This window comes from Manihot esculenta, chromosome 15 (assembly GCF_001659605.2).
Source record: "Manihot esculenta cultivar AM560-2 chromosome 15, M.esculenta_v8, whole genome shotgun sequence".
Taxonomy (NCBI): domain Eukaryota; kingdom Viridiplantae; phylum Streptophyta; class Magnoliopsida; order Malpighiales; family Euphorbiaceae; genus Manihot; species Manihot esculenta.
The window spans coordinates 24,420,580-24,439,179 of NC_035175.2; positions in this window are offsets into that span (position 1 = coordinate 24,420,580).

Sequence of the window (18,600 nt, forward strand, 5' to 3'; positions counted from 1 at the left end):
TAATGTTTACTGTGAGTTACAATATCCACAATTTTTTCCTTATTTAATTTCATAATTTTACTATAATTTTGATATAAGATTTAATTTTACTTAAAATTTAATTTTGGATAGATTTTTGAACAGAAATAAAGAAAAAGAACGAAAAGAGACTGAATTAAAGGATTTTTGGACTGAGAGGCTACAACCTTAACCAAACTTGTAGCTCAAGAGGATGGGAAGCTCAGAAAGCGCCACCTCAGCAGATTTTGCCACTTAAATAAGGATGAGATCAGTTTCAAGTTGAATCAAATTGAATCAAACTCAATCAGATTAAGATAGAAGTAGTAGACTTTATTTTAAACTATTAAATTTTATCATTTTGTGTCTATGTAAAGACTCAATTAAACCTAGATCATCATAATTTTTTCCTCTCTCCCTCTTTCCCTCTCTCCCTCCTTTCCTCTCTTGCTCCGCCTCCCACCTTCTTCTTCATCTTCTTCTTTTCTTTTTTCTTCTTTCTTCTTTCTTTTCCTTAGTTATTGAAATTTTATTATGACATTTAGAGGCTAAATAATTATTTTCAGTAGAAGGTTAAATTAAATTGAGATTTTATTCAAGTTGTGAGGTTATGCACTTCAATTTTCTTCATCTTATTTCTATTTTCTGTTAATTTCTAATTTCGAGGAACACTACCTCCATTCTTATTTTTTTGAGAATTCAAGAGACCTATTGAATCTCTTGAAAAAACAACATGAAGCTAATTAATTTAATTAAAACTGTAATTGTTTAATTGGATTAATAACCAGTAGCAATTAACATATTAGTTTATATTAAGAAATTGGTAGATTTGATTTAAATAAATCGCGTGTTTTTATTGATCAAGTTTGGGTTCTTCTCTTCTTAATGCAGTTGACTAATTAAATCTACACACATTGGGGTTATTAGTTAACTAGGAATTAATTTAAGCGCGAAGTGAATTAATTTAGGGTAAACTGTAATTTAGTCGCTCTAGTTTAGTGAAATATAACATTTTGTCCCTCTGTTTTAAAAAATCATCAATTTAGTCACTGTGATTTTTAAAAACTATGCCATTGGTCCATCCCGTTACATTTTCAGTTAACTCACTATTAATTTTAATTAAAAGACTAAAATACCCATTATTAATATCATTCTCTTATTCTTCTTTACACTCATGCCCCAAAAACCCTTCTTCTTCTTTACGCCCACACCCCAAAAACCCATTATCTTTTTCTTATTATTCTTCTTCTTCTACACCCACACCACAAAAACCCATTATCTACTTCCTCTTCTTCTTTTACACCCACACCACAAAAATCCATTATTTTCTTCTTCTTCTTCTTTACACCCACACCCACACATCCCAAAAACCCACACCCCAAAATTTTATTTAAATAAAAATAAAATAAAGCAATGTGCTTCAAGCTGGAGGATTTTTTTTGTTGTTGTTGTTGTTTTTTTCCTTTCAATTCTTTTTTTATCTCGTAAAGTCATGGACAACGCTTGGCCTGTCTGTGACGTTGCGTCTCCAAGAAACGAAAGGAATGCCCGTATCAGAATCTCGATCGCTGTCTTCTATGAACCTGAATTCATTGGCCGGAGAGTAGCATGGCGTTTTCTGGGTTTGAACCCATGAATTGTTTTGATAAGCGTAGTGTTGCTCCATTGTTCTTGATGATGATGCTCTTGCATTGTTGTTGCTGATTGCATTTGCAGTTATTGCATTTGGGGCGTGGGTGTAAAGAAGAAGAAGAGAATGATATTAATAATGGGTATTTTAGACTTTTAACTAAGACTAACGAGTGAGTAACTGAAAATCTAATGGGAGGGACCAATGACATAGTTTTTAAAAATCACAGTGACTAAATTGATGATTTTTTAAAACAGAGGGAAAAAAGGTTATATTTCACTAAACTAGAGGGATTAAATTGCAGTTTACCCATTAATTTATTCATAAGAAACAATTGGTGGGATTCGCGTGTTTGACTACTATAACCAATGGATTATTTTTCTAACCAATGATCAACTGCAAAACACCTCAATTTGATTACCTTCGGCTGAAAGTTTTAATTAATTATTTGTTTCTTAAATTTCAATTGCATTATTTATTATTTTTCTTATCTTGCCCAAGACAAAACCACTTTCATTATAAAAAAAGACTCTCTTCTTCCCACTTTTTGTATTAAACTACTTTTTTATTTCAAATTGGTCATCTAAATTAAACAGGATTAAGGTCTCTGTGGGATTGATACTCACTTACCCTATGTACAAGTTCTTATCAATAAAAAATTATCAATAAAAAGAAGAAAGTAAATTTTAAATTGATGGATTCGACACTCGTCAAATTTTGGCGTCGTTGCTGGGGATTTTTAATAATTTATTTTTATTTTTATGACCAGATCTAAGAATAGCATAATTGAGTTTGATCTAAAAATCGAGAATACTGCAAAAAGATTGAGAAAAGCAACCAAGTTGCAAAAACAGGCCAAATCGGGAGCCTCTCAACTATCTTTCAGATCCCCTTTGCGAATCGAAGAGACCTCATCTTCAACACCAACTGAGCCTCTAATTGACACAAACCAAATAGACAATATGGCCGCTGTAACGACCCCAAAATGGACCGTCACCGGCACTAGGATTCAGGTTGGCTTAAGGCCGCCAGAACCCGTAGCAAGCCTGCTATACTCTCTGTATACCTGTAAATCTCATACATGATCATACATTTTCTGTGAAAATAAAAACTCTTTTCTGAATCAAGGCTTAACCTGTGCATGCACTATCTCTGTACTCTGTACTCTGTACTCTGTACTCCTGACTAGAGCTTGCTCTAGATGGGTTAACTCATACCTGTTAAGCCTGGTTTTTCACATACTCTGTAAAACATATACATATACCGATCATGTACAGAACAAAAGATTTACAACACAAAATAACTAAGTCAAGCACAACTTTAACCTGTATACACAACTAGTACATCTCTTTAATATTACATGTCCATTCTAAGCTATTACAAATCTCTTCTCTTTTTCTGTACTCTGCTGGACTTCCCCTGTACACTGTACACTGAACCTGCAAGACTGGGGTTAAGGGAGTGGGATGAGCTCTATAGCCCAGTGAGTAGAATAGTAAAACAAGTATCATAGGCTTGACCCACATACTGAAGCAAATCCAGGAATTTATCTGTAAACTCGTCAACACTCATCTCATCTGTCTGTCTCAACTATTCAAACTCTATTACCTTCATCTCCCTGGAGCTATCAGGAAAAGCCCACCCGGCAAACTCATTGGCGAACTCTCCCCATGACATATTGTCCATCCTGGGCTCCATATAGTTCTTGAACCATTCTCGAGCTTTCTTACACTTAAGTGTAAACCCTGCCATTTCTATAGCTCTACTATCATCTGCTCCCAACTCACTGGTTATCATCCTAACTGATCTGAGGTATTCAAATGGATCATCTCCTGGATTGAACTTAGGAGCATCCAATTTCAAGTACTCTGTCATTTGCACCTTACCTCCAGATGAGCTAGGTTGCTGTGCTGCAACAACAGGGGCTACTGGTTCTGATTGTGGTGGTGGAGGTACTAGGTCATTTAGCTCTGGGTGTGCTGCACTTGGATGGGTAGGGGAAGGTGGATACATAGGATATGGTGGGTAATACTGAGGATAAGGCATATATGGCATGTAAGTCGAATATGGGACAAAACTAGAGTACTCCGACATACCTCCCATCGGATACCCTGGGTCCTGAGGAAAGGCTGGATAACCAAACCTTGAGGTCTGAGCGCCTCCCTGAGACTCTCCCATACCTTCTTCAGATCTACCCATACCCATGCTTTCATCCATAGACTGATAAATCTCCATAGCCTCCCTCACTTCCTCTGATCTTCCTCCTCTCACTGTACCTCTTCTGCTCTCGTCTACAGACCTTCTAGGGTCTATTGACATACCTTCCCTACTAGATCTCTGAGACCTTGCCTTTGGCAATGCAGGAGGACGAGCAACTGTTCTCTCACTCTCTAGTGGGACTCCAGTCAATCGAGCTGATCGACGAGTTCCTCGCATCTTACCTCTGGAAAACAACACATAACAGAGCATATCAGCATAATTTAACTCATATATCTCAATACTATCCTCAGAAAGTGAAAGAAAACGGCAAGACTTATCCTTTCAACCGACTGAGGGCCTTTTATAGATGGCTGGCCAGACCACCTTCGGCGGCCTATCGTGAAACCGCAAGCCATGTATGTTCGGCGGCCGAACTTTCACCTTCGGTGGCCGAACCTGGCTTTTCTGCCTTGGTTCTTTTCTTGTAAAAACTCTTTTCCTTTTAACTTAAAAACAGTAAAACAGACTACATTACTTTAGAAAAACATAAATCTTACCCTTCTAGAGAATTCCGACATCCAGGATTCCATTGGACGACAGGAATTCCGATGCCGGACTCTAGCCGGGTATTACAGCCGCAGCTATTGCCGCTGAAGAGCAACCCCTTTGCATCACATACCCGTACTGAATGCACTCTTGGAATTGTGAACATATATGATTCATATGTTACTAAAATTCCAAGGTTTAGAGAATGAAGACCCCATCGCCATCTAAAGGAGTTTTATGTGGTTTGTTCAAGTATGAGACCACAAGGTATAACTGACGAACAAATAAGATTGGTAGCCTTTCCTTTCACTTTAATTGAATCTGCTATGGATTGGCTCTACTATTTGCCCCCAAGTTCAATCACCACTTGGGCACAAATTAGAGACTTAGAGACTTATTCTTGGAAAGGTTTTTTTCAGCGACCAAAGTATCATCAATAAGAAAGGAAATAAGTATAATTAAACAAAGAAAGAATGAAAACTTTACATGAATATTAGTAGCGATATAAGAAATTAATTGCTAGTTGTCCAAAACATGGAATCACTGCAAAACAACTTAACATTCACTTCTACGAAGGAATTTTTCCATTAGCATGAAGGATGATTGATGCTGCTAGTGGAGGTGCCATTTCAGAAATGAAACCCGAAGAAGGTAAAACCTTAATGTCAAAAATGGCCGCCAATTCTAGACAGTATATGTAATACCCGGCTCGGTCAGGCATCGGAATTCCTACCGTCCGGTGGAATCTCGGATGTCGGATTCGTTTTGCGGGGCATTGCACAGGACACTGAAGTTTTTACAAGGTTTTAGCAAGGTTTTCTACCATGTTTTAAGTGATTTATGGTTTTGAAAGGAAAGGGAATGAGTTTTGAAGAGAAAAGACCAAGGAGGCAGAATGCAGGTTCGACCGCCGAAGGGAAAGTTTGGCCGCCGAAAGTGCTAGAGGTTCGGCTTCCGAAACTTCACGTTAGGCCGCCGAATGTTGCATGGTTAGCAGCCGAAGGAAAGGCGGTTGGCCACCTATTTAAGCCCCTTTGACCGGCCATGGAGGGTGTTGGAAGCTCTCTTGGTAGTCAAAGGTGAGGTTATGCTCTTCTTGGATGTTTTCATGGTGTTTTCCTCAAATCTTATAAGGTTTTCATGAGTTTTTACTTGGGTTTGAAGGTTTTGAGTAAAAAGAGGAAGTTGTGGAGCTTGAAGCTTGAGGAGCTTGGTTTCTCCATGTTTTGAAGCTAGGATCACACCAGCCAAGAGGTAAGTGTTGATCCTCGTGTTTTCTAGTGTTTTAAACAAGTTTTATGAAGGGAAAGGGTAGAGTTGCATGGTGAGGTGTAAAAGGAGGTTTTTGAGGGTTTTTATGCATGAGTATGTTTATGTGTTATGTGTAATACCCGGCTAAATCAGGCATCGGAATTTCTACCGTCCGGTGGAATTCGGGGATGTCAGAGTTTTCTAGAAGGGTATAGAAAGGTTTTCTAAATGTTTTTACGTATTTTAAAGAGTTGGGTTAGATAGAAAAGAGTTAAGTTTTGTGGAAAATTGGCCTAAGGAGGTTCTGCCAGGATTCGGCCCCCGAATGTTAAGTTCGGCCGCCGAAAGTGCTCAATGTTCGGCCCCCGAAGGTTATGTTCGGCCCCCGAAAGTTGCATGGTTTTGCATGCAGTTTCGGCAGCCGAAGCTGAGGAGGTCGGTTCGTTGTGTACACGCCTCAGTCCGTGGTTTGGCCAGGTGTTCACCTCCAGATCATGACCAGAGGTTAGGCCACGTATCCCTTTGACTCATCTGCAAGCTTTAATCAGCTCATGCAGAGGGTTTGGTCATTTGCAAAGGGGTTGAACGTTGTTGAGAGAAAAGAGAGAAAAGTGAGGTTTTGGTAATAGTTGAAGAGGAGTTGCTGAGTTGGTTGTTCCTCTTCTGTTTTCAAGAGGTAAGGGAAGTCTTTACGTTTGTTTTAATGAGTTTTAACAGCTTTTCAACTGGTTAAGGGTAGAGTTGCATGGTTAGGTTTTAAAGCTTAGTTTTGATGCTTTAATGGTGTAAACTTGTATATATGTTGTACTTGCTGTTTTGTTGGGGTTAATAGGTAGTTTTGGACCCCTTGGAGCATATACCAGAGTATATGCATGTTGGAGTGGTGTTGGTGCTTGGCAGGAGATGGTTGTGCACGAAGCTGAGTTCTGGATGAACTCAGGTTCGGCCGCCGAAGGGAGGATTCGGCCGCCGAACCCCTTGTGAAGGTAGTTTCGGCTGCCTAAGGTTGCCCCCGAAAGAATGGACTTTCGGATCTGTCCTGCACGTTCGGCCGCCGAAGGTGCCGCCGAAGGTGTCCTGCCTAGCTTTTCCTTTGCATGTTTTCAGTGATTGTTCTATGAGTTTTTAGAGGGGTTTTGGGAAGATGTTTAAGCAGTTATAAGAGTATGTTTGACACCTCATTCGAGTCCATTTGATTCAGGACTGGACCCGAGAGATCGAGGAGGTCATCAGAGTTAGAGGTTGCAGAGTCAGGTCAGTATCTGCTAGAGGAGCAGAGGTGAGTAGAACGAAACTTAATGTTTTATATTAACGTAACAGATTGCTTGTTTGAGCATAGTTCATGCATCATGGATGCTATGATTTATATCAGGGTGATTGCATTAGAATCACGAAGCTGTTGCATTGCATAGTTATTGTATGAGTTGGGTAAATACTGAATAATCCAATAGTTCCCAGACAGGTATAGAGAATCCAGGACCCCATTCCATGGCCTGGAAGATTAAAAAGTATGCATGGTCATAATTATAAAGGAAAGTCAGGACCTCATCACTGGCCTGACAGATTAAAATGAATATACGTTGCATGTATGCATGACAGGAAGACCAGGACCCCAGTCGATGGCCTGGCACGATACAGATACTGGGACTATGTGGTGACAGGTTTATTCATTGATAGTGAGGATTGGACCAAGGCGACATCAATAGCCCGTCGAGGGAGTTTTGAGGTCATGTCTAATCCAAGATGTGAAATGTTTGAGTTGTGACACATTTCATATAAAATATGTGTGAATGAACTGTTTTCAGTGTTTCTACTCACTGGGCTTTAGTAGCTCATCCCTTTCCCTTAATCCCAGATTTGCAGGTTTCAGAGTAGCTGGGAAGAGTAGGAGCATCAGAGTATATGCTAGAAGGTTGCATGTGTAATAAGTATAGTATGGACATGATGTAAAATACAGAGATATTGTAAAGTGATGTACTAGATAGTAAGTCAGTTTGTATATGAGATAGAATGTGCTTTTGCCTATAGTATGGGTATGTTGATCCCTTGAGTATATACATGTATCCTGTTTTATAGTTTCTTGATGAGAAATGAGTCAGACCAGACTTAATAGATGTTGTGTTTCGAAAACCCAGTGAAATATCAGATATAGAGGAAAGACCAGGTTTGATTCCTGTGATCCACAGAGAGGCCATTGGGGAAGACCGGGTTCGATTCCTGCGACCCTATGGTAGCCAAGTTGACTTATGATATGCTGACCTATTATAGCGGTCTTATGACACAGCGGATAGGGCATGGAGGTTACTTGGTAGAGCATCACTGGTTAGCCCCTGAGGGGTAGTTCAGACTAGTATATCTGAACATTGGTTCATATGATTGGACCTACAGAGTGTTTTAAAAGTTAAGTCTGGTAGTTTTGAAAGAAAAGTTTTACAGATGTCGGATCATGTATGGGATTTTAACAGGTACTCAGAGTTCATAGCAGGCTTACTACGGGTCTAGGCGGCCTTAAGCCGATCTGGATCCTAGTGCCGGGCGGTTCGGGCCGTTACAGAGAGGTACCGGTTTCCGGGTCGTTACAGATTGGTATCAGAGCATAGGGCCTCCTAAGTACGGTGTGTTGAGAATTTTTGTTCAAGGATTAGAGATCCCACATCGGAAAGAGGTTGCTTTCAAGTCATAGTCAGGCAAAGCACAATAAGTAAAATCATGTCCACTAAGATAGGAAGTGGTTTTTGCATGCTGATGTGAAATGCCCATGTATATAAACATGTGTATTGATGTTATGTTATGTAGGCATGTATATATTGTAAGTTCATGTATTTCATATGAACTCTCTGTTTGCTAATGTTTGTTCTGATGTGCTGTTCCTCAGGAGAGCTAGCGGAGTGTTAAGATGAGGAGTGTTAGTCAACCTGTGGAATCAGATCCATCTGAGGGATCTTTTGCTGATAATAGAGCAGGAATAAAGCTAGAATCAGAAAACAAGAGAGAGATCGAAGTAGATGTGCAAAGAAAGGAGGTAGGTGTACAAGTAAATATGGATGAGTCTGTAACAGGTGATCAGACCAAGGATTCTAGGATAGGAGAGAATGAACCCTCCACTTGGAGTACAGCTACCGCGAAAGGAGTGATGTGGGGGAGAACTATCAAGAAAAAGGTTAGAGGTTTGAAACGGTCAAAGAAAAATAAGAGTCTAGGTGATGATGTTGGTCCAAGTTCTGGTATAGGCAAGCCACAGTGTTTGAGGTGTGGTAGATTGCATAAGGGAATCTGTCTGGCAGGAACAATAGGATGTTATAGATGTGGTCAGAAGGGGCATGTGATTCGTGAGTGTCGTATGATGCCTTGGATGGTTCGGTCCCAGCGGTCTTTTTCTGGTAGAAAGGCTCAGCAGGGAATAGCCCCAGTGCTGCCAGGTATGCTCTTTTTGAGAGTTTTGATATCTGTCTTGTTTTGTGGCTCCTAGTAGGATTGAACGTAACAGAATGTAATAGAGTTACATGGTCAGAATAAAAAGTTAAAGAGATAGAATTTCAAAAAAAAAAAGGTCAAAAGAGAGAATTGTTATGAGATCATAATGTTTCAAGTGTCTCTAAACCCAGGTATAGTGAGAATGGTTTTCTTACAAAAGAGTAAAAAGAGTAAAGTAAACAAGAGAAAGCAGAAAACAGAACAAGAGACAGAAAACTAAGAGCAAGTGTTAGGTTAGAGTAAGTTAAAAAGAAAAGGTTAGAGTTGTCTGGGAATGGATGGTCGTTGAGGCAGAGAAAAAGGGTTAGCTTTTTCCATAGATTCCCGAGGGAAGTTCCATTTGCTTTAGCTTGGATCTTCACCCTGACATCGTATAGCCTAACACATTAAGCACAGTGACGTCAGGTACGTTCACTTAGAGGTGCTCAGATGTGTACGTTAGTTGTTTTGGACCCCAGTGTTTCGCTTTCCTTGTTGTTGTGAGCTGTTGATAGGATTGGGTTTGATGACTTCTGGGCTTAGAGTGTTTTCCTTGGGTCAGTGGACCTGAGAGTGTGATCCATCGGATGAGTCAGTGAGTTCAGTTCAGAGTTAGTGGTGAGTAGATGCGATCCAGCTGACCTTATGGTTCTAGATTTGACTGTGTGATGTCATTCTAGGGCGGATTGATGCATTACTCCTGGTACTACCTGTGTCCGCAGAGACAAGGTAGGAGAGTTTATAGTTGCAGATGGATCAGAGTAGTCCTTTTAGGGGGACAGAGTATAGCTGCCTAGAAGTTGATGTCAGCCCTACAGGCTCATAGTGTCTCAGGAAAGGTTATCCGCGGGTTGTTCTAGCTCTTGTGAGCAAGTTTGTCAGGACAGGGAATCAGCCTCAGTACCCTTTTCTAGTGCGTTCTAGATGTTTTCCAGATAGGCTGTCAGGTTTACCATCTGTCAGGGAGGTAGGGTTGGAATGAGAATGGTATCTGGACGCAGAACCATTGTTTCCTTTCTTTCCTCTACAGAATGGCACCTGCAGAGAGAGAGCTAAGAGTTATCAGAATAGTGAAAAAGAGGCTTGGTAGTTAAGGTTTTATCTGACTTAGTACTTCACCCTGGTTTATGCCCTGTTGGTGTGGGAAACGAAAGATGACTCCTTAAGGTTTTAATCTGATAGACCAGTAAACCAGTGAGTTTACGCTGGTAAGTAGGTAAGGAAGTACCAAGTTATCCTAGTTAGGATTGATGATCTTTTAGCTGTTCTGATACAAGCTGATTATGGTTTTGGTGTGATCAGAGTTTTGGATATCACCAGATAAGAGTTAGCAAAAGATAAAGAGAAAAAGGAATAAGGATCAGAGTAGCACAGCGAAAGCTGTGGAGTTTAGATCTTGTTTGTTTGTTTGTTTGTGTTTTTAACATTCGAGGACGAATGTTTTATAAGGGGGGAAGATTGTAATACCCGGCTAAATCAGGCATCGGAATTTCTACCGTCCGGTGGAATTCGGGGATGTCAGAGTTTTCTAGAAGGGTATAGAAAGGTTTTCTAAATGTTTTTACGTATTTTAAAGAGTTGGGTTAGATAGAAAAGAGTTAAGTTTTGTGGAAAATTGGCCTAAGGAGGTTCTGCCAGGATTCGGCCCCCGAATGTTAAGTTCGGCCGCCGAAAGTGCTCAATGTTCGGCCCCCGAAGGTTATGTTCGGCCCCCGAAAGTTGCATGGTTTTGCATGCAGTTTCGGCAGCCGAAGCTGAGGAGGTCGGTTCGTTGTGTACACGCCTCAGTCCGTGGTTTGGCCAGGTGTTCACCTCCAGATCATGACCAGAGGTTAGGCCACGTATCCCTTTGACTCATCTGCAAGCTTTAATCAGCTCATGCAGAGGGTTTGGTCATTTGCAAAGGGGTTGAACGTTGTTGAGAGAAAAGAGAGAAAAGTGAGGTTTTGGTAATAGTTGAAGAGGAGTTGCTGAGTTGGTTGTTCCTCTTCTGTTTTCAAGAGGTAAGGGAAGTCTTTACGTTTGTTTTAATGAGTTTTAACAGCTTTTCAACTGGTTAAGGGTAGAGTTGCATGGTTAGGTTTTAAAGCTTAGTTTTGATGCTTTAATGGTGTAAACTTGTATATATGTTGTACTTGCTGTTTTGTTGGGGTTAATAGGTAGTTTTGGACCCCTTGGAGCATATACCAGAGTATATGCATGTTGGAGTGGTGTTGGTGCTTGGCAGGAGATGGTTGTGCACGAAGCTGAGTTCTGGATGAACTCAGGTTCGGCCGCCGAAGGGAGGATTCGGCCGCCGAACCCCTTGTGAAGGTAGTTTCGGCTGCCTAAGGTTGCCCCCGAAAGAATGGACTTTCGGATCTGTCCTGCACGTTCGGCCGCCGAAGGTGCCGCCGAAGGTGTCCTGCCTAGCTTTTCCTTTGCATGTTTTCAGTGATTGTTCTATGAGTTTTTAGAGGGGTTTTGGGAAGATGTTTAAGCAGTTATAAGAGTATGTTTGACACCTCATTCGAGTCCATTTGATTCAGGACTGGACCCGAGAGATCGAGGAGGTCATCAGAGTTAGAGGTTGCAGAGTCAGGTCAGTATCTGCTAGAGGAGCAGAGGTGAGTAGAACGAAACTTAATGTTTTATATTAACGTAACAGATTGCTTGTTTGAGCATAGTTCATGCATCATGGATGCTATGATTTATATCAGGGTGATTGCATTAGAATCACGAAGCTGTTGCATTGCATAGTTATTGTATGAGTTGGGTAAATACTGAATAATCCAATAGTTCCCAGACAGGTATAGAGAATCCAGGACCCCATTCCATGGCCTGGAAGATTAAAAAGTATGCATGGTCATAATTATAAAGGAAAGTCAGGACCTCATCACTGGCCTGACAGATTAAAATGAATATACGTTGCATGTATGCATGACAGGAAGACCAGGACCCCAGTCGATGGCCTGGCACGATACAGATACTGGGACTATGTGGTGACAGGTTTATTCATTGATAGTGAGGATTGGACCAAGGCGACATCAATAGCCCGTCGAGGGAGTTTTGAGGTCATGTCTAATCCAAGATGTGAAATGTTTGAGTTGTGACACATTTCATATAAAATATGTGTGAATGAACTGTTTTCAGTGTTTCTACTCACTGGGCTTTAGTAGCTCATCCCTTTCCCTTAATCCCAGATTTGCAGGTTTCAGAGTAGCTGGGAAGAGTAGGAGCATCAGAGTATATGCTAGAAGGTTGCATGTGTAATAAGTATAGTATGGACATGATGTAAAATACAGAGATATTGTAAAGTGATGTACTAGATAGTAAGTCAGTTTGTATATGAGATAGAATGTGCTTTTGCCTATAGTATGGGTATGTTGATCCCTTGAGTATATACATGTATCCTGTTTTATAGTTTCTTGATGAGAAATGAGTCAGACCAGACTTAATAGATGTTGTGTTTCGAAAACCCAGTGAAATATCAGATATAGAGGAAAGACCAGGTTTGATTCCTGTGATCCACAGAGAGGCCATTGGGGAAGACCGGGTTCGATTCCTGCGACCCTATGGTAGCCAAGTTGACTTATGATATGCTGACCTATTATAGCGGTCTTATGACACAGCGGATAGGGCATGGAGGTTACTTGGTAGAGCATCACTGGTTAGCCCCTGAGGGGTAGTTCAGACTAGTATATCTGAACATTGGTTCATATGATTGGACCTACAGAGTGTTTTAAAAGTTAAGTCTGGTAGTTTTGAAAGAAAAGTTTTACAGATGTCGGATCATGTATGGGATTTTAACAGGTACTCAGAGTTCATAGCAGGCTTACTACGGGTCTAGGCGGCCTTAAGCCGATCTGGATCCTAGTGCCGGGCGGTTCGGGCCGTTACAGAGAGGTACCGGTTTCCGGGTCGTTACATTATGGGTGTTGTTTGTTGGGGTTTTTTTAGGTAGTTTTGGACCCCTTTGTGCATATAGTTGAGTATATGCTTGTTATGAGTGTTGAGATGCATGTTGAGTGAGGTTTGGGGGAAGTTGAGTATGAGGTGAGCGAGGTTCTGCCTAACTGGAGAACCCAGCTTCGGCCGCCGAAGAAGGGTTCGGCCGCCGAACGTGGTGAGGAGGTGGTTTCGGCTGCCTCAACCTGTCCCCAAAGGATTGGACTTTCGTCTCTGGAGGGGAGGTTCGGCCGCCGAAGGTGCCGCCGAAGGTTGAGACTTTCGTCTCTGGAGTGTGTTTTGGCCCCCGAACCTTGCCCCCGAAAGGGTTCGGCCGCCGAAAGTGGAGATTCGGCCGCCGAAAGTATGCAAGGTTCGTCTCTGGACAGGGCATTCGGCCGCCGAACCTGCCGCCGAATGTGTTCTGTCTAGCTGTTCTTTTACATGCTTTGTGTGCTTGTTTCAGGAGCTTTTAGAGGGCTTTTGGGAAGTTGTTTGTGAGTTGATAAGAGTATGTTTGACACCTCATTCGAGTCCATTTGTGTAGGATTGGACCCGACAGTTCAGGGAGGTAGTCCGGATTAGCAGTTGCAGAGTCAGTCAGGTTTCTGCTAGAGGAGCAGAGGTGAGTAGAACTAAACCTAATCTTTTATACTGCGAAATGGAATGTTTGAGTATAGTACATGCATCATGAATGCTATGATTTTAATAGGGTGATTTGCATTAGAATCACGAAGTTGTTGCATTGTTTATTCAGTGATAGTGGGAATTGGACCAAGGCGACATCAATAGCCCGTAGAGGGAGTTTTGAGGTCATGTCTAATTCCAGATGATTGGACCCAGGCGACATCAATAGCCCGTCGAGGGAGTTTTGAGGTCATGTCCAATCCATGATGTGGAATTTATGTGTTGTGTTGCATTTTCATAAAGGATGTGTATGAATGAACTATTTTTAGTGTTTCTACTCACTGGGCTTTATAGCTCATCCCATTCCCTTAATCCCAGTTTTGCAGGTTCAGGGTTAGCTGGGAAGTCAGAAGCATCAGAGTGTTGGCTCCAGTATGCATGTGTAATAGTTAGTATGGACATGATGTAGATTAAAGCGATATGTGTAAAGTGATGTAATAGATAGTTAGTAAGTCAGTGTGTTAATGAGATAGAATGTGCTTTTGCCTATAGTGTATGTTAATCCTTTGTGTATACATGTATCCTGTTTTTAACGTTTCTTGATGAGAAATGAGTCAAACCAGGCTTAATAAATGTTGTGTTTCGAAAACCCAGTGAATCATAACTGTGAGGGAAGACAGGGTTTAATTCCCTTGACCCAAGACCAGTGCAGAGGAAAGACCAGGTTTGATTCCTGTGATCCATAGAGAGGCCAATAGAGAAGACCAGGTTTGATTCCTGTGACTCTATGGTAGCCAAGTTAACTTATGATATGCTGACCCTTACAGAGTGGGTTCTATGACACAGCGCATAGTGCATGGAGGTTACTTGGTTGTGTGTCACTGGTGTATTACAGATAGCCCGAGGGCTAGTTCAGATTAGTATATCTGAGCATTTTGGTTCATATGATTGGACCTACAGAGAGTGTTTTAAAGGTTAAGTCTGGTAGTTTTAAAGAAACGTTTTCCAGTTGTTGGATCATGTATGGGATGTTTGGAGTTCAGTTTAGGCTTACTACGGGTCTAGGCGGCCTTAAGCCGATCTGGATCCTAGTGCCGAGCAGTTTGGAGCCGTTACAGAGGGGTATCGGTTTCCGGGCTGTTACAGTATAGCCAAGAAGAGGACATTCCAAGAAATGCTAATGAAGTAAGTATTGTATCTTTAGATTCTAAAATTTCACAACTAAAAGCTGTAATTCAATAATTGGTTGCAGGGAATAATACACGAACTTGTGATATTTACAAACAAGCCGACCATACCACAGATTTGTGTCATATCCTTAGGAAGGAGAGCAACAGGTAAATTCCATTGGAGGTTTCAATGGACAACAAAGGAAGTATGACCCATTTTCAAGCACTTACACTTCAGAGTGGAGAGATCATCCAAACCTTAGCTATAGGAATAGACAGTAGAACTACTAGCTAAGAACCAACTATCAAGCTGCAAAATCAAGTATGTCTTTAGAAGACATTGTTCAATCCCTTGCTAATAGCACTCTTGTTTTTCAACAGGAAACGAAATCGAACATATAGAATTTGGAGAATCAAATGAGCCAACTTGCTACATCAGTAAGCAAGCTAGAATCTCAAAGGAAACTACCCTCCCAAATCGTGCCAAATCCAAAACAGAACGCAAGCGCAATTACGCTGCACAGTGGAAATAAGTTGGAATCTGCCAGCCCGAAGAGGCTTGCCCAAGGCAGTATAGCAGACCAGAAGGCAGAAGCAAAAATAAAGATTCTAGAAGAGAAACAACCCCATAAATTTTAGGAAGAACAATCCCCAATGTAGGTAATACGTCCACCTTTTCCCAAAAGACTTGCACAAACAAAGAGGAAAAAAGAAGAGAAAGAGATCTTAGAGATCTTTCGCAAAGTCCAGGTAAACATACCTCTTATTGAAACCATAAAACAAATACTTAGGTACGCGAAATAATTATATAGGCACGAAAAGAAGAATTTGTGTTTTGTCCTCCAAGTCCTATCATTCCATCGCGATCGCGCTTATTTCGGATAGAGGACCAGTCAGCTCCAACTTCCTCAGCAGCATCTCTAGAACCTAGTGATCAAGCCCCCTAGCCAGAATTGAGGCGAAAATGCACCACATGGATGTCAAATTGGACACCATTCTCTTTCACTTGGGGTTGCCCATACCCCAACCACCACTAGCTTGGGTTCTATGCAACTTACTCCTCAGAGAAGTTCTCTTTGACTTACTTTTATTTTATTTTGTGAACTTCCCCCATTTGATTGAATTTTTCCACATTAAGAATAATGTGAGGAGAAAGTGGAAGAGGGGGAGATATGGTTGGAATAGAAATAGTAGTGCTTTTATGATTGATGGAATTGATTGATTCTGGATATATTTTTACTATTGTGTTCTGGAAATTTTTTCTGCGTTTTTGCTGTTTGAGCTAGAGCCTTGCCCAAGTCTATAAACACTTGATCTGTTTTTATGATTCTCAGCAGTTTCTCAATACTTGCACTTGCTAAATTGTTTCTCAGATTTAATTTTTTTAATGATTTTTCAGTATTAGCATCATTTTATTATTAAAAAAATAAAAATAATAAATAATAAAAAAAAATTTACAGCCCCTTACCTGATAAATTGATATGTTGTTTATCATAGAATTTAAGTTTTTATATCATTTGCATGCTGGCTTAAATAGAATAAATTTATCATTATTCATTTTGTTAGTTTTATTTTGAAGGCTTGTTTTGACAGCTCATGATGGTCCTTATTTAAATAGTTGAGTAATGAATGTATGTTCTTTTAAATGAGTTGCTGCTCTTTGTTGAGAATAATTTAAATGACATTATGTAGACTATATGTTTATGTGAAAATTAAGAGGTGTCATAAAAAAAAAAGAATAATAGCAAAAGCAAAAAAATAGAAATTAATGCACTCCTAGGATCTATTCCTCTACTTACTTGATTAATTGGTTACCAACCCGATGGCCTAAGTAGTGCAGTACTTGGTAACCCCTTAAGGTGATTCCGTATGAAAAAATCGGTGTTTAGGAGAATATCACCATTTTTGGGCCGTTTAAAAAACTCGCCCCATGCCTTTTAATTAGGTAACCATGAGTGGAGCTAGTAGCCACCTGAACTGAATAACCTGGGGCAAGTGGCTCAGTAATCATTTATTTCATATTCACTTTATCGGTTTCAGGAAAGATATAGTAAGAAGTATAAAAAAATAAATAATAAACTCCCAAGTCTTTAAATTTTATTGGTCATAGTCAATAATTTCTAAGATTCTATTCTTTCAAGAGGACAGTTTAATATTATATAGCATTCTAATATTTTATGTGCTTGAAATTGAATTGAGGGCCAATTTTATATCTTGAAAAACACGTTTTAAACATAAAACTTGTTGAAGTGAACTTTTGTGAAATTAAGCTATTTCTGCTATTATCCTATTGCATGACAATTTGGTTTTTTATTTTGGACAAATTAAATTTCAGAATGGTTGAGGACAAAGCTGTGTTTTATTGTTAAATTTGAATTTTTATGCTTGAGAACAAGCAAAAGTGCAAGTGTGGGGGAATCTAATGAGTTACAAGACTCACAATTTTTTCCTCATTTAATTTCATGATTTTGCTATAATTTTGATATAAATATTTAATTTTACTTGAAATTTAATTTTGGACAGATTTTTGAGCAAAAGTCAAGAAAAAGAACCAAAAGATGTTGAATTAAAGGATTTTGGATTAAGAGGTTACAACCTGTAGCCCAAGGCGATGGGGAGTTTCAAAAAGTGTCACCTCAGCAGATTTTGCTACCTAAGCAAGTATAAGATCAACTTCAAGTTGGATCAAGTTGAATCAAACTCAATCAAATTAGGATAAAAATAAGATAGGAATAGTAGAGTTTATTTTAAACTATTAAATTTTATCTTTTTGTGCCTACATAAAGGCTCCTAAAATTAAACCAAATCATCATATTTTTTTCCTCTCTCCCTCCTTTCCTCTCTTGCTGCCGCCCCCACCTTCTTCTCCATCTTTTTCTTTTCTTTTTCTTTTCTTCTTCTTTTCCTTAGTTATTGCAATTTTATTACGGCTTTTAAAAGCTAAACAATTATTTTCAGTTGAATATTAAATTAAATTGATGTTTTATTCAAGTTGTGAGGTTATGCACTACAATTCTCTTCATCTTATTTCTATTTTCTGTTAATTTTTTATTTCTAGGAATACTACCTTTATATTATTGTTTTCTTGAGAATTTAAGAGGTCTATTGAATTTTGAAAAATAATATAATTTTTACTATAAAAGTATAAAATTTATTATTATAATTTTATAGTAGCAATAAATATTGCATGTTATTTCTATAAAATTTTAGTCATATATATTTTTTAATAAAATTATAGTTATTATTGATAATAATAAATAGTTATATATATATATATATATATATATATATATATATATATATATTCGTAATTTTTTATATATCTATATCTATTATATTTTTTAAATAATTATTGATATTATAAATAATAAAAAATATAATTAACAAAATATTAATATTAATATAAAATAATATAAAATCTTAATTAATTCAAACTTTTTGTCAACATTAAAATAAAAAATAAGATTTTTTTTTTGAAATGGGAAATAAAAAAATAAGATTGTCCTGCCCAAATGAATATTTAAATATATCAACTTTAAATATAATAGTTTCAATTTTTATTTTTTATAAAAAATAAATTGTTATAAAATTTATAATAATGAAATAAATATAAATATATGAAAATATAATTTATAACAAAATATAATATTTATTTTTGAAATTAGCTAATATTAATTTTTTAATTGACAAAATCCATTTTTAAATTATGTAATCGAACCAATAATAAAATCTAATAATTTTATATTTTTTTGTTAAAATTACACAATATTAATAAAAATAATTTATGCATTAATTATTATT